The sequence below is a fragment of the Pteropus alecto genome, unplaced genomic scaffold (genome assembly GCF_000325575.1).
Source record: "Pteropus alecto unplaced genomic scaffold, ASM32557v1 scaffold45, whole genome shotgun sequence".
Taxonomy (NCBI): Eukaryota; Metazoa; Chordata; class Mammalia; order Chiroptera; family Pteropodidae; genus Pteropus; species Pteropus alecto.
Window position 1 is genome coordinate 37,171,705 of NW_006442491.1, and position 13,672 is coordinate 37,185,376.

General features: G+C 53.2%; 1 pseudogene; it reads left to right on the forward strand.

The window, feature by feature from the left end:
- Positions 1–10,765: 10,765 nt before the first annotated feature.
- Positions 10,766–10,884, forward strand: LOC112471052 (annotated as a pseudogene).
- Positions 10,885–13,672: the final 2,788 nt, after the last annotated feature.

Below are 13,672 nucleotides of genomic sequence, written 5' to 3' on the forward strand. Positions count from 1 at the left end.
TGCTGGCGGGGCGTGCGTGCCTGGAGGACACGTGGCAGCATCTCTTTCTCAATGGATGTTCATCACGTTCTTTCCAAACGCTGCTATGAAAAATTCATACCCATTTCCACAATGAATATATGCTTTTGCACAATATCGGAGACACAAAACCTTAATTCTGTAATTCTACCCCGCACCCCTCGGACGCAGCCTCTGAGCTGGAGCCGAGCCGGACTGCTTGTTACTTCCATTCCCACTTTAGCCCAAGGTCCAGAAAGTGTGGGAGTCGTGATTCGGGAGGGGCGGGGAGCCAGAAATCACTTATGAAAGTGCCCTGAATGTTAACGACATGTGCCGATAACAATGCTAATAAGATGCTGCTCACTTAACAAAATAACACAAGAAATGACTCGGAGAAGCCCCCAACTCAATGCCACTGCATCCAGGCCGGCTGGGGAGGTCATGTCCTCCCCCCACGCCTCACACCTCGGCCCCAGCTAACGGTCCTTGTGTCCCAACGTGGATCCGGTGCTGCTAGATTTTTAAAGGGAGATTAGAGACATGGATTTTTATTTAAAATCTCCCCACTTTTAAATATTGGTCACTTCCTAAAAACACAAAAACAGAGAACCAATAAAATGCACCTAAGTCATAAACAACGACAACAACAAACATTACAAGGATGAAAATATAAACCGTCCCCAGGCAGAAGCTGGCCGTCACCTGCAACCTCTAGATCAGGCCTGTCCCCCAGCCACCCTGCCTAGTGAGGGAGAGCACATATCAGCAGAAGAAATGTTGCCAGAGACACAGCCTGCTGGAAACTGCCTTTGTCCGTGTCATTGGTATGCCGACACCCTGTGCTTTAGGCGCAAATGAGACAAATTAAGGGCATTTGGCTAGAGCAAGTGCATTTTTTTTTATTGTTGTTAAGGAGCGGAGCCAAGTCCTTAACCGCCCAGGGCTATGGAAGGCAGGGAGGCCCCTGCAAACCCAGGGGGTGCCAGAACCGCGACCTCATTCTGTCCCAACCCCAGTCTTCACGGCCTCCACGAGGGGCTGTGACAGGGCCGCCCCCGCCCGCCCCACGTGGCAGCGGTGAGCCTGAGGGGCTCCGAAGCTCCATTTTTCTGTCCCCAACCTAGCCAAGATTCCAGAGCTCGGACTTGTAGAGAAAATGCTTAAGAGCAGGCTGGTCCCCTTCACTGGGGCAGAGTCCGGTGACAAATGCTTCGATTTACCCCCAGTGACACCAACCCTGATTGATACCCTGTAGGCGGTTACTCAGTTTGTTCCCAAGGCCTCTGCTGAGTCGTCTTGCCGTGTGTTCAGTTGCTCAGGCTTCCATCTGGATAAGGTCACCAACACGTCCCGGTTTTCCAGGACTGAAAGTCCTCCATCCCAGGAAGCCCCGCTGTCCGGGGCGAACCCGCACGGTGGGTCACTCTAAGTCTGATGAACCCCAGGGAGCTGATTTAGACCCCACAACCGAGCAGTCCTCTCAGGTCGCGACAGCGTGTGCCACAGCACGTGACCTGGCTGATGGTGGATCTCTGAGAAGGCGTGTTGTGCACCGTTTTCACCTCTTCTGTCTCGACTTTCCAGAACCTTCTAAATAAAATTGAGCATGTCTCTGAACCTCCGTTTGCTCACCGTAAAACGGGGACATCACAGAACGTTGCCTCTCAGAGTCGTTGGGGGTGAAATGGAGTCACACTTAGAAAGCGTTTAGCACAGTGCCAGATGAGCTAACACTCAACAGGTATGGGCTATTTTTATTTTAGAAGTCAGGGGGCCAGAGGAAGGGCCAGCAGCCTCCTTGAGGAGGTCTCTGAAGCCTTGTCACACGGTGGACCTCGTCTCAGGCCACTCCCTCTCCTGCAGTGGAGCTGTCACAGGTCTACGTTTGGCCAGTGACGACTTTGCCCTCACGCTTCCCAGAGGGGCCCTGCCCCGGGCCCTCAGCTTGTTTATACACCAGGAACAACGCAGACCTAGAAGCCAGTGCTGTTTCAATTTGAAACTAGGTCTCAAATAAAACTATCGTCTCCCCCATAAACCCAGACGTCTCATGGACCCCGCCACTACCCAGAGCATCTGCCACCAGAGGAGAGTGGGTAATGAGCTTGTGCCATCCATGGGTCCATGAGCCCGCGCGGCCTTCACCCTGCACACAGCCAGCAGGCAGCGCCCCGCCACCTCCCCCTGAACCTCGGTCACGGGGACGTTCTTCCTCTTCTTACCGGTCTACTCCCTACGGTGTCCCAGATTTGCCAAAACTCCAGGCTCCCCAGGGGACATGCGTGTGTCACCTGTGTGATCTGAGCTTGAGGGCGGCGTGTCTCATAGACATCTTTCCAGTTGCATAGACGTGGCACCCTTCGGCTGGGGTCGGAGACCCATCACCGCTGGGCTGGAAAAGGCCTGGACGGTGAATAGGTCATGCCCTGGACACCTGGACGCCTGGGACAGGGAGGCCTACCGCAGGGAGGGGCGGTGCCCCTGACAGCCCCTTTCTGGGACAAAGGCTGGCTATGGGCTCTTCTTACCCCTCCACTGACTTTCGCACCCCACGGGGTAAGTACGAGCACCCACTTTCGCTGATGAATAAATCGTGCCCCCGGGAAGCGACGGGTCCCCCAAGTCTCCACAGCAAGGAAGTGGCGGAAGGGGACTGAACCCGTCTGGCGACGTGGCAGCTGTGCTCTTCCCGCCCCACAGGGCCCGGCCGTCCTCGGCTCGCCCAGCGCCTGGAGCCCACTGCAGAGCCACGCCTAGGACCTCGCACACCGCGGGCTCGGTGCTGGCGGTGCAAGGACCCGATGGTACGTTCATCCGCCAATCTTCTTGTGTACATCGAGGCCTTTTTATTTTTGCCGATTGGAGTTCTACATTCATCTTCTTTCGTAATCCATTATTGTATTATCTAGCTTTGCTAGTTTCCAATAAGTTGAAGCGAAAAACCGGGAGGCGTTTGCAAAGATTCCGAACGTAGAACCCTTCGTCGCTGATGTATTTCTTAATCTTTGCGATAGTCTCTCCCACCCCTAATCCCTCAGCCAATTTTTTTAGCAACTCCTATTTATCAAGTCGTCCCAAAACATTTGACTTATCTTTTTCACAGGAACGATCGTTTTCTTTCTTTTCACACTCATGGTTTTTCGTTGTTCGTAAGAGTTCAATCGAATTATGAAATTAAAATCACAAGTGTAACTGGCGTAAACAGGCTTGGGAACAAATCCATCTGGCTCTTGGGAACCAACATATCAGATGGAGCAGAAGCAGGACAGCCCACTGGCGTGTCGCTGACCGTGCCAGACATTCAGAGAGCTGTGGGCATTCGTCGAGAGATGGCCGTGGCCGCGGAGGCACCGGCGAGGCCAGTGTCCTGGTCATGTGGAGACAGAGCGTTTCCCCTCGTGTCCCCGTGGTGGCGATAAGAACGGTGACGACAGCAGCAGTTTCTATATATTTAGTGCGAGTGCCTCACACCAACGTCTGTCCTCACAACGACAGCTTCTCCAGTGCGGGAGAGGCCACTCAGCTTTCCCGGGAAGCTCTGAGGAAAAACATCAACTCCTACCCCAAGACGCCTCAGGGACGCGTCCAGCCGCCAGGAGGACCGAGCTGCAGGTGCCTCCGCTGCCCGTCCTGTGACCGTCCCACTTACCAGCTGGGAGGGGGGCAGAGGGAAAAGGGGACACGTTGCTGAGATTTATTCTGTTCCGTGGCCTGGGGTAGACTCGATGGTGACACACGAGAAGGTACCCGATCGATGGTCAGAAAATAAATCTTTTTTTTTTTTTTAGTTTTTCTTTTGTTGTTCGTGTTTTTGGTGTCATTCCTAACAAACCATTGTCTAGTTGAAGGTCATGAATATTTACACCTACGTTTTCGCTTCCAAGAGTTTTGTAGTTTTAGCTTTTACATTTAGTTCTAGGGTCCGTTTTGAGTTACTTTTTGCATACAGTATAAGGCAGAGGTCCAACTTCATACTTTCACATGTAGAAAATGAACTGTTTGTACTGCAAAATGTAGGATTCTTACCTCCATTTGAAAGATGAAGAAACAGACCTAGAAATGAAGAGACTTGTTCAAGGTCACACAGCTTCTAACTGAAAGAGCTGAGATTTCACCTCAGGTCTATCCAACTCCAAGTTCTGTGTGCTTTCCATTGACTGGACACCTGCCATTGAGTTGGGCTGGACTGAGCTGGAGTGGAGTTGAATTGAGTTGGTTTGGGTTCAGTTGGTTTGGATTGGGTTAGCTTGAGTGGATTGGGTTGGGTTGGGCTAGTCTGGGCTGGATTGGGTTGGGTTGAGTTGGATTGAGTGGATTGGGTTGAGCTGGGATAAGTTAGTTTGAGTTTGGTGGGGTTAGGTTAGGTGGGGTTAGATTAGGTGGGGTTAGGTTAGTTGGGTTAGGTTAGGTTAGGTTGGGTTAGGTTACATTGGGTTGGGTTAGGTTAGGTTGGGTTAGGTTACATTGGGTTAGGTTAGGTGGGGTTAGATTAGGTGGGGTTAGGTTAGTTGGGTTAGGTTAGGTTGGGTTAGGTTAAGTTGGGTTGGGTTAGGTTAGGTGGGGTTAGGTTAAGTTGGGTTGGGTTAGGTTAGGTGGGGTTAGGTTACATCGGGTTAGGTTAGGTGGGGTTAGGTTAGGTGGCGTTAGCATGAGTGCATCGAGTAGCCCTGAGCAACACTGAGCCCTTTGCTGGGTGCTCTTGGTACCATAAGAAAGAGATAAAAATCTCCTCTATAGACTTTCAGCTCCTCGAGGGCAGAAATAGAAATAAATACAAAAGAAGCAGATCAGATCACTGTGATTCATTGTTAAATTGTGGTCAAATTATCAAGGCCGTCACACTTCTCCCTGAGAAGCCCACGGGTTAGGAGGGGCCCCTATGGGTGCTGGGTGGGGAAAGGGCCCTTCTGTCACATTGTTCAGAAGAGCTGGACCTCGCAACCCTCCCGATCACAGGTCACAGAAGCCTCAGCACCAGCCTCCTTATCTGTAAATCACGCACCACAGACCAAGCGAAGCAAATGTTAATAGAGAGAACACCCTTTTATTGAGCACCTACTGTGTGCAAAGATGCTCTTCACGCACCCTCTATATCTCAAAGCCTCACATCAGCTTCCTTCGGAAGCTACGATCATTATCTTTTTACACACAAAGAAACTAAGGTGATGTAATTTGTCCAAGTTCAGGCAGCCCTCAGGGGGCCAGTGCTGTGACCACTGTGATTTAAGGCAGACAGCACCCCTGTGCCTGGACGAATGGGGACAGAGAGGTCGCTGACATCTTTGGCCCACTCCTTCTCAAACATCATATTCCATATAAAAATATCCTTCAAAAGTCATGGCCAAACCCCCACGGTGGCTGGAAATACCTCCCCTATGGAGGAAATCTACCCTCAGACAATGCCTGGCATTTTAAAACGCAGCCTGCCACAGACAGATGTGTGACAGAGCAAGCACAGTTAAGGGTTCATGGTAAAACCTCCGTGGTGTGTGTCCGGGTGTCCCCCGTACAATTCCTCCCACGCTTACGTAGTCGGGGGTGGGGGGCTGCAGCCTGCCGCAGCCTCCGGGAGAGAGTGGGTTAAAGCATCATTTCCTTGTATTTCTTGTAGTTTCCTAGAACCTTTTGCTCATAATCTCACAGTTGATAAATGTTTGAACAATTATTACTGTCAGGTGCACAAACAAAGCCCCCACACAGCACTGTATTGTTCCACAGATGGAAAAGTCTGTCAGATGAGATTATTTTTTTTAACCTGGGGCGAGGAGGGTGAGGGGAGGATGTGTGTTGATAAAAGATGTCTCAGCCCGGCTTGAACAGTCACAGGGAGAGGGGGAGAGGATCTGGCTTTTCAGTGCTTCCCCTGGAGCGGGCTTTGTTTACCAGGATCCAGGTTTAACTCTTTCTAACCTAAGCTTTCCTTGCAGAAGGTACAAAGACACTGTTTTCGTGCCAGTTTTTTTTTTAAATCCAAATGGTTTATTCGAGCCTAAGACTGACTCCAACCCCACCTGGGCACCTTCGCACAGCGATGGGGAACCCAGAGTTTGGGGCTCAGCCTCTAGCCAGACTGCCTGGGTTTGAATCGCACTAGCTTTATGCTTGGCCTCTCTGTACCTCAGTTTCCTCATTTATAAAACAGGAACGACCATCGTGTGGTTGTTGGAGGGCTGACGGAGAAATCACGTACGAGTAGCTGAAAACAGATGAGACCAGCATGTAGTCCGCTGTTCCCCGTCATTAGTAACAACTGGGTAATTGTCTGAGCCTCAGTTTCCTTATCCAAAAAGTATAGTTGGAGATGATGTGTTATGTTCATGTAATGATAATAGGGCCCTCCTCCTAGGGCTGCTGTGGATGACACGACATTGATCATGCAGGGGAAATTGCTTAATAGACTGTCTTGGCTCAATAAAAGATGGTTGCTTAAAAGATCTCATTTAAGATGTACAATGGGACACTTGTCCTGGCCTCTGTGACAAGAAAGCCACATGTCTGAGGCTGATGATGTGAGCAGTACTGTGAGATGCACTAAGAGAAAATGCCGCGGAAAGAAGCCAGCCTGTCTGCTTCTCACGTGCCTGGGCCCCGCTGGGCTGGCTCCCAGACGGCCGTGACCTCGATTCGGTGTGTGCCGGCGGGCCTGACCCCCCTTCTCACGACCGCCTGCCTCACTGGGATGTCCTACATTTCCACGGTGCCGGCCAGAGCAGACACTCCAGGGTCATTAACACACACAGACAGACACACACATACATACACATATAAACACACACACACTCGCACACGCACACACACAGCCGGCTCAGGCCTGGCAGCGGCTGGCAAGCTCGCTGTCTAGACAGGGCTGGGAGCTGAATGGCCTCCTGCTGTGGGAGGCGGCAGCTTGGGCGGCCTGTCGCTCCTCTCCACCCAAAGCAGTGGCGTCTGGCCACATCCCCTCCGAGGAAAGCGTCCTGAGGATGCGTCAGATGAGACAGCCGCAGTCCAGCTGCAAGAAAGTGCAAAACACCGTTGTTCAGCACAGTGAAGACAGAACGATGCTTCCGAAAGGGAGCTCGGTAAGCACGTTCGAGACCGTCCTGAGCAGAACCTGGAAAAGCAGCCACGGACGTCGCGTTGGGGGGACGGTCTGACGGCATGTGCTGACTGTCAGCAAATGTTATGTTTCAAAAAGGCCGATTCGAAAGGGCATGGCAGCAGGGGTACCAGCTGTTTCCTGTAGTGGGTGCCGTGCAGAATCCCTGGGGGATTGTACCCAGGACACTCAGTGCTGGCTCAGGGCACGGTGGCTGGTCCCCGGGGTACTGCACGCTTCTACTCACAGTTAGTGTGCAAATAAAATAAGTCCTTGTACCCCAAACCTCAGTGCACGTGGCTGGCATTTTCCAGACGTTGGTGTTACAAGAACTGCCTTCCTAGCTTTGCCCCCCAGGGCCCCAACCGACTCATTCTTTAAAGTGACGCACCCTTTTTGCAAAAGCAAATTTATTTTTAAATAAAACCCTAAGTAGTAATTGTGCATGGGGAAAAAAAAAAACAAACAGAAGGTGACTGTAAAGACAAACACATCCTTATCGAAATTTTCAAAGACGCTTCTGGACCACCTGCGGTCATCACACCTACCGACGACGTCTGGGACCAGCGCTGTCCTCCATTGAGCACCGCATCTAAACTGAGGAAGCCGACGCTCGAGAGACGTGGTTTCCCTCGGGGACTTGGGGGGCCGGGAGCCCTGGATTCCGACGCTGGCGCTGCTCCTCCTGGACCTTGCCCGATGATGACCTTCCCACCCACCTGGAAGAATGCTGGGAGGATGGCACGTCTGTCTCCATGGAGACAGGAGCAGCCCCACGGCCCAGGGCTCTGGACCCTCGGGACCCACCCCGGGCACAGGGCCTCGCGGCAGAGGTCACGCCGCGGCAGAGGTCACGCCGCACCCCTCTCTCCACGCCCTCCGTGAGGGTCACGTGCTGCATATCCGACGTTCCTCAGATGCTAAGGAGAAAGTAGATGCAAGGAAGTGAGCTTCGTATTAAATTGTTTTTAATTTCATGATGCTCAGTTCCCAGTCATCTGATTGCATTTCAAGTTCAAGGGTCATATCGTCTTCTCTTTTTCTTTTTCCAATAGTCCTGGTGGTTTTCTGGGACCACCCGGGGTTCTGTGTTTGTCTTTTAATTGTGTGTAAATCTGTAGCTTGTTCATCTTTATTTTTCTATCTTTCTCCTCCTCCTGACCATGCCGTACACCCCAGGCCGGCCAAGGCCGGACAGGCGTGGGGAGCAGGCCCGGCAGGAGGTGGGACCCAGAGTGGCGCCTCCAGACCCAGGGCGGGTGCCTGTGCTGCAGGAGTGGGGAACCGCTGCCCGCGGAGGGCAATTCTTTCTCGACCCCCTTTGCTTTGACCCCCGAGGTTGGACATGTGACCCAAGCTGGCCAATCAAAAGAGTCCCTGCCTTAGAACACCGGGATAGGACAGGGGGCAGTCACATGAGCTAAGCAGGGACCATCAGAGCCCTTTGGGGGCAGACGATGGATTCTGCGGGCAGACTGATCTTTTCTCTGAGCTTCTGGCTGCGAGGATAATGGAAGCCCAGAGCTGCTGGAGGCCACCTCTGCGGTCGTTGGGAAGCCAGCCAGCTTGAGGATAACACCAACGAGACACAAGCAGAGCCGAGAAACAGCACGAGGACAGTCGAGTCTCACTATCAAACGAGCCCCCAGGAACCGCTGTGCCCGAAGGCGGCCAAGCTTTGCCTGCCTGTCAGCAAAAGTCCCGTTACTTTTTTGGTGATCTAGTTCGTTATGGTTCCTTCCTTGTTCGGGTTACAGCCCAGGGACATCCCTATGGATATGCTGCCCACCTGTCTTCTTGTGCCCCTCACGTCCTGCCTTACCCAGGCACAGCCAGCATGCTGAAGGTGACAAGGACAGAGGAGATCTAATGCAACAGTCGGTCCTTCGAGACTCGGCTCAGGCATTGCCTCCTCCACGAGCCTTCCCTGGGGCCCAGCGTTCCCCTCACTGCCACCCCACAGCCTTCAGCCTTCCGTGAGGACGGCCCCATGGGGAAGAGCCGGGCTCTGGAACCCAGCTGTCCCTGACTGAAATCTCGGCCCTGCCTCTGACCTGCTGTGTGACCTCAAGCAAATGAGCAGCCTCTCTGTTCTGTGGTTTCATCACCTGTAACACGGGAGTTGGCACGGCACCGACACCACAGGCACGTCGTGGGGACCGAATCCGCATCACCTAGCCCAGAACGCAGCGGGCGCTTAGTTCTTAGTACCGGCCGCTGTTTCCGCGGTTTGCACAGACCTTCATCGTAACTGCCTTTTACTCATTTGCCTCAAACCCGGCCCTTTATCATCCCTTTTATTTCAATACTTTTGCTCTCTGGGGCGTCACCCAATACCTGGAATATAGCGTGCCCCCCCCAAATTAACGGGGGACCCATGACTTCTGACCTTCCTCTGTCTGTCAGGAACTCTTGACCCGTCAGCTTGCTTCTGGTTCTCGGCTTAGAAACAGGATGAATGCTTGACAGGGAGGGCAGAGAAGTAGAAGCAAAATAAAAAGGGACCCGGGGGGGTCAAGAGCCCAGGGTGGGCTCGGAGCAAGTTTGGAGAGGCTCTTGCCCTTGACCGTGCGTTCGGATCGCCTGGGAATGTGAACCAACGCCGTGCCTGGCCGCCCGGTCCGACCTCACCATCGGGGCGGGGCCTGGCCCCGGTGAGAACCGCCGGGAGGGAGGGTGTTAAAAAGCTTCCCTGTGCCTTCAGAATGGAAGTTCCTAAGTGTTTCTGAGAGATTTCAGCAAGGGTTGAAATTGCCTTCAATTATTTCTGACCCTCGGCCAATTTTTCATTTGAATGGGACCTGGTCTGAGGCTGGCTGCCAAGGTGACCTGGCTCTGTCTGACCCAAGGGAAAGGATGACGAGGAGGTTCCTCTCCTAACACTCTCGTCGGGCATCGCAGATACATGCGGAAGGAGGAGGTGGCACGATGCTCCAGGACGGGGACCCACAGGGACGCGGAAGCGCCCCCGGCGCTCGCGAGAGGGGTGCTGGGTTTCTCGCCTCTCCCCGGGGCGGGGGGGTCTGAAGTCCAGGAGCCCAGCAGCTCAGTGGTTGCCAAGTCTCACGTGGAGAAGTTAGGTGTGATGGCCAAAGTCTTGACCAGCGATAGGCAGCCAGCTAGACAGACGGTCGGGCAGGTGATTCTGTGTGAACCTTCTTGCAGGAAACGCTGGGAGGCCCTGTCCGAAAGCCAAGCCGTCGTCGGATCTGCCGAAGCCAGCTCCTTCCTCTCCGTTTCTCTCCTCTCCTCTCTGTGCTTCTTCTTCAGGACAGAGGCACCAAATTGTGTCACTCAGCCACACCTGGTTTGAACTCTGGTTCCCCCACAAATTAGCGAGTTACTCTCTGTGCTCTGTTTTCTCATCTGCATAATGGGTATAACATGGGCACCTTCTTTCTAGGGCTATTGTAAAGGTTCAATGAGGTAATATAGATAAAGCGCTCAAAAACATGAGCTGTTATCAGAACTTACCTCCAGTCTGTCCACTTTCTCCCTCGGCACTGCCACCACCTCATCAGAGCCACCGTCCTCGCTCCCCTGGGCAACGTTCCACTCCCGACGGTGGCCACCTCCAGCCTTGCCTTCCTCCGACCCATTCTCCACCAGCAGCCACCGTGTGACTGCTGCGTAAAGGACAGGACATCAGTCGAATGTGCATCTCTGATTAAAAACAAATAATGTTCCGTCTACGGCCACGCCACCCCGAACAAGCCCGATCCCATCTGATCTCGGAAGCTGAGCAGGGTCGGGCCTGGTTAGTACTTGGATGGGAGACCACCCAGGAAGACCGGGTGCTGTAGGCGTAAAAAATAAAAATAATAAAAATAAGAGATTGTAAGCTGACAAGGTCCTTGCGATCTGTGAGGTCAACCAAGGGTTGCCTCACCTTAAAAAATAAATAAATAAATAAGTCATGTTCAGCATAAGTATGTCCCGTGTAATATTTGGGACACACTTATGCTTAAAAAGAAAAACTTCTTCGCAGTTTGTTTGAAACTGAAAATGAACGGGCATCCTATATTTTCGTTTGCTGAATCTGGCAGTCCTCAACGAGGAAGACTTTTGTGAAGTCCAAACCAGATTATTTGCTGCTTGCTCAAAACCCTCAGTGATAATTCACCGCAATTGGAAAAGAATCCATACCCTACCCTGTCCTACGACCAAGCCCATGCGGCCACTACCCTGACTGTAGTTTCTTTGTGACTATTCTTAACAGTTTCGGCAGCACCCGTGGCCAGCCAACGCCCCCGCCAGGTCGGCCCCGTGCCTGCCCCCCACCGGGGGTCCACGGCTATGAGACAGTGAGCCAGGGATCCACAAGGCAGGAGGCCTCGGGAGTTTGGGAGGCTGGATCTTCCCCTTAGGAGGGAGCGCAGGCCTGCTGACGCCTTGATTTCAGACTTCTGGCCTCCAGATAAATTTCTGTTGCTCTAAGCCACCAAGTTTGTGGTCATTTGAGTGGCAATCTTGGAAACTAAAGCAATGTTTAAAAGTTCCCTTTGGCTGAAATATGCAGAATAGGCCCCGGGGGCCGAAGAAGCAACAGGGAGCCACACTGGCAGCTGTCTCGCCGTCCCCTGGTGCAGGACAGCAGCTTGAGTCGGGCAGTGGGGAGGGGAGAGAGCGAAGTAGGGGGGATTGAGATGCGTTTCAGTAATCATGGGGGCCACCGTTTGACGTCACCCCTTGTCTCCCAGCTCCATGCTGGAATGGCCTTTGCGAGTATCACACTTAATCCTGAATTAAACCTGGCTGTTGGTTTTCCTCTCCGTCACCATTTTATAGAGGTAGAAACAAAGGCACTGAGAGGTTGGAACCGACATGCCTAGAATCACACAGCTAGAAGCGTCAGGGCAGAGCCCAACCCGGCGGTGTGACCTTTGAAAGCCCACGTGTTTAACCACCTGTCACATGGTCGCATTAACAGCGCTTGCTGGGGTTAGGGATGGGCGGGTGATGAGGGCGGAAAGGAAAGGAGGGGCTGGTTATTAATTACTAATTAATAAGGAAGCGCTGTTTACAAAGATGGAGCCTGAGGCGTGGGGCAGGTCGAGGCTTGCTTGGCGGACTTTGGGGTGGACAACCTGTCTGTCTCCAGGAGAGAAATAGCCGTTTTGCTCCCGGAAGCCTGTCTGGAGCTGGGTCCCTCGTTCCTCCCCCGCCCACCCCGGGGTCTGTGCCCAGAGCCAGAGAAGTCATTGCGATCGATCGCATTAATTATCTGAAGGTGAAGAAAAGCCTGAATCTCGAAGGCTGTCTGCAAAAGGTGGATTTCGGCCCTGTGTCTTGGTGGCAGTTTTTCTTGGCACGGAGGCTGGATCCCTCCCACTCAAGACTGGGGTTGGCTTTGCTGGGAAACCGCTGGCTTTGCTGTCCCAGCTCCCCCACCCCCCAAGCCCTCAGTCCGCAGCCTCCTACATGGAGAAAATGACTCCACTTCTCAAAACAATAATAGGGATTTCCATGGAAATTTGAGTAATTCCCATCCCCACACTGTCCAGATAAACTCTCGGGCATTTGCGGCCACCCTGCCTGCCACCAGCTTGGGTCTTGTGACCGACACCTTTGGGAACTTTCCAGAAGCTCCCGTTCTATGGCTTCAGGTTCCTAAGCAGGTCAGCGCTTAGAGGTCTCGGCAGTTAGCGGCTTTGTCAGCAAGGGCTGAGCACAGAAATTTCGTGAGCAAACTCCGTCTTTCTCACTTGGAAACATTAAAAAGCTCTACTGAGATAAATGCGCCCCGGTGCCCCAGAAGTACTAAGTGAATTAAGTGCGATTTCATTACAGTATCGATTGCTGTCGCCGAGCGTGTCAATTGTCGTTTTCAGCCTTGATCAAAGGTGGAAATGGCATCTGTTAGTCAGGTTGGAAAGAGAACTTTCTGGGAAAATCGAGCTGAGCTGGAGAAGGAAGGTGGAGGGAAGACAGAACGTCTCAGGCCGTCCGTCGGGGCAAAGCCACATCTTTCCAGCAGACAAGGGACGGTCAACAGTAGCTGTCAGTCAATAAACACTCAGTGAATGACAGAAACAGAACATGACAGAAACAGGCACCCGGTATACGCTGAGCACGGAACAACGCGCTCTGCGCAAGACCGCGAAGGGGGTGCGGGGGTGCAGGAGGCGCCGGCAGGAAGGGAGGAAGGGAGGCAGGGCGCTCCGGGGCCCGACCCGTGGACAAGACGGTGGCGTCACACGCCATGTAAGCCTGGCACGCAGGATGTGCTCGACAGATGGGTTTGGAATGTTATGGCGGAAGCTTCGAGCACATGAACGAGAGCCTCGGAGAGGCGTCCTGAGGAAGGGCGAGAATCGCCCAGGCGAAAGCAGAGGGGGGGGAGGGTCTGGGGAGGTGGGGCAGGAATGTTCTGGGCTCAGAGAACTGTCTGTCCTCAGCCTTCGGATTACAAAGCGGACAGGGTCCTTGTGATGAGGACACCTGCGCTTAGGAGAGAGAGTGTCTGCAACAGTGAGGGGCATGGGGACCACGGGTCGGGCCCTGCACAGACCTCAGCGGGGCCCTTTGCTGGAAGGCGGGAAAAACGGGAAGGAAAGAGAGGAGCAGGAAAGGGGAAGGGGAGGGGGAGGGGGG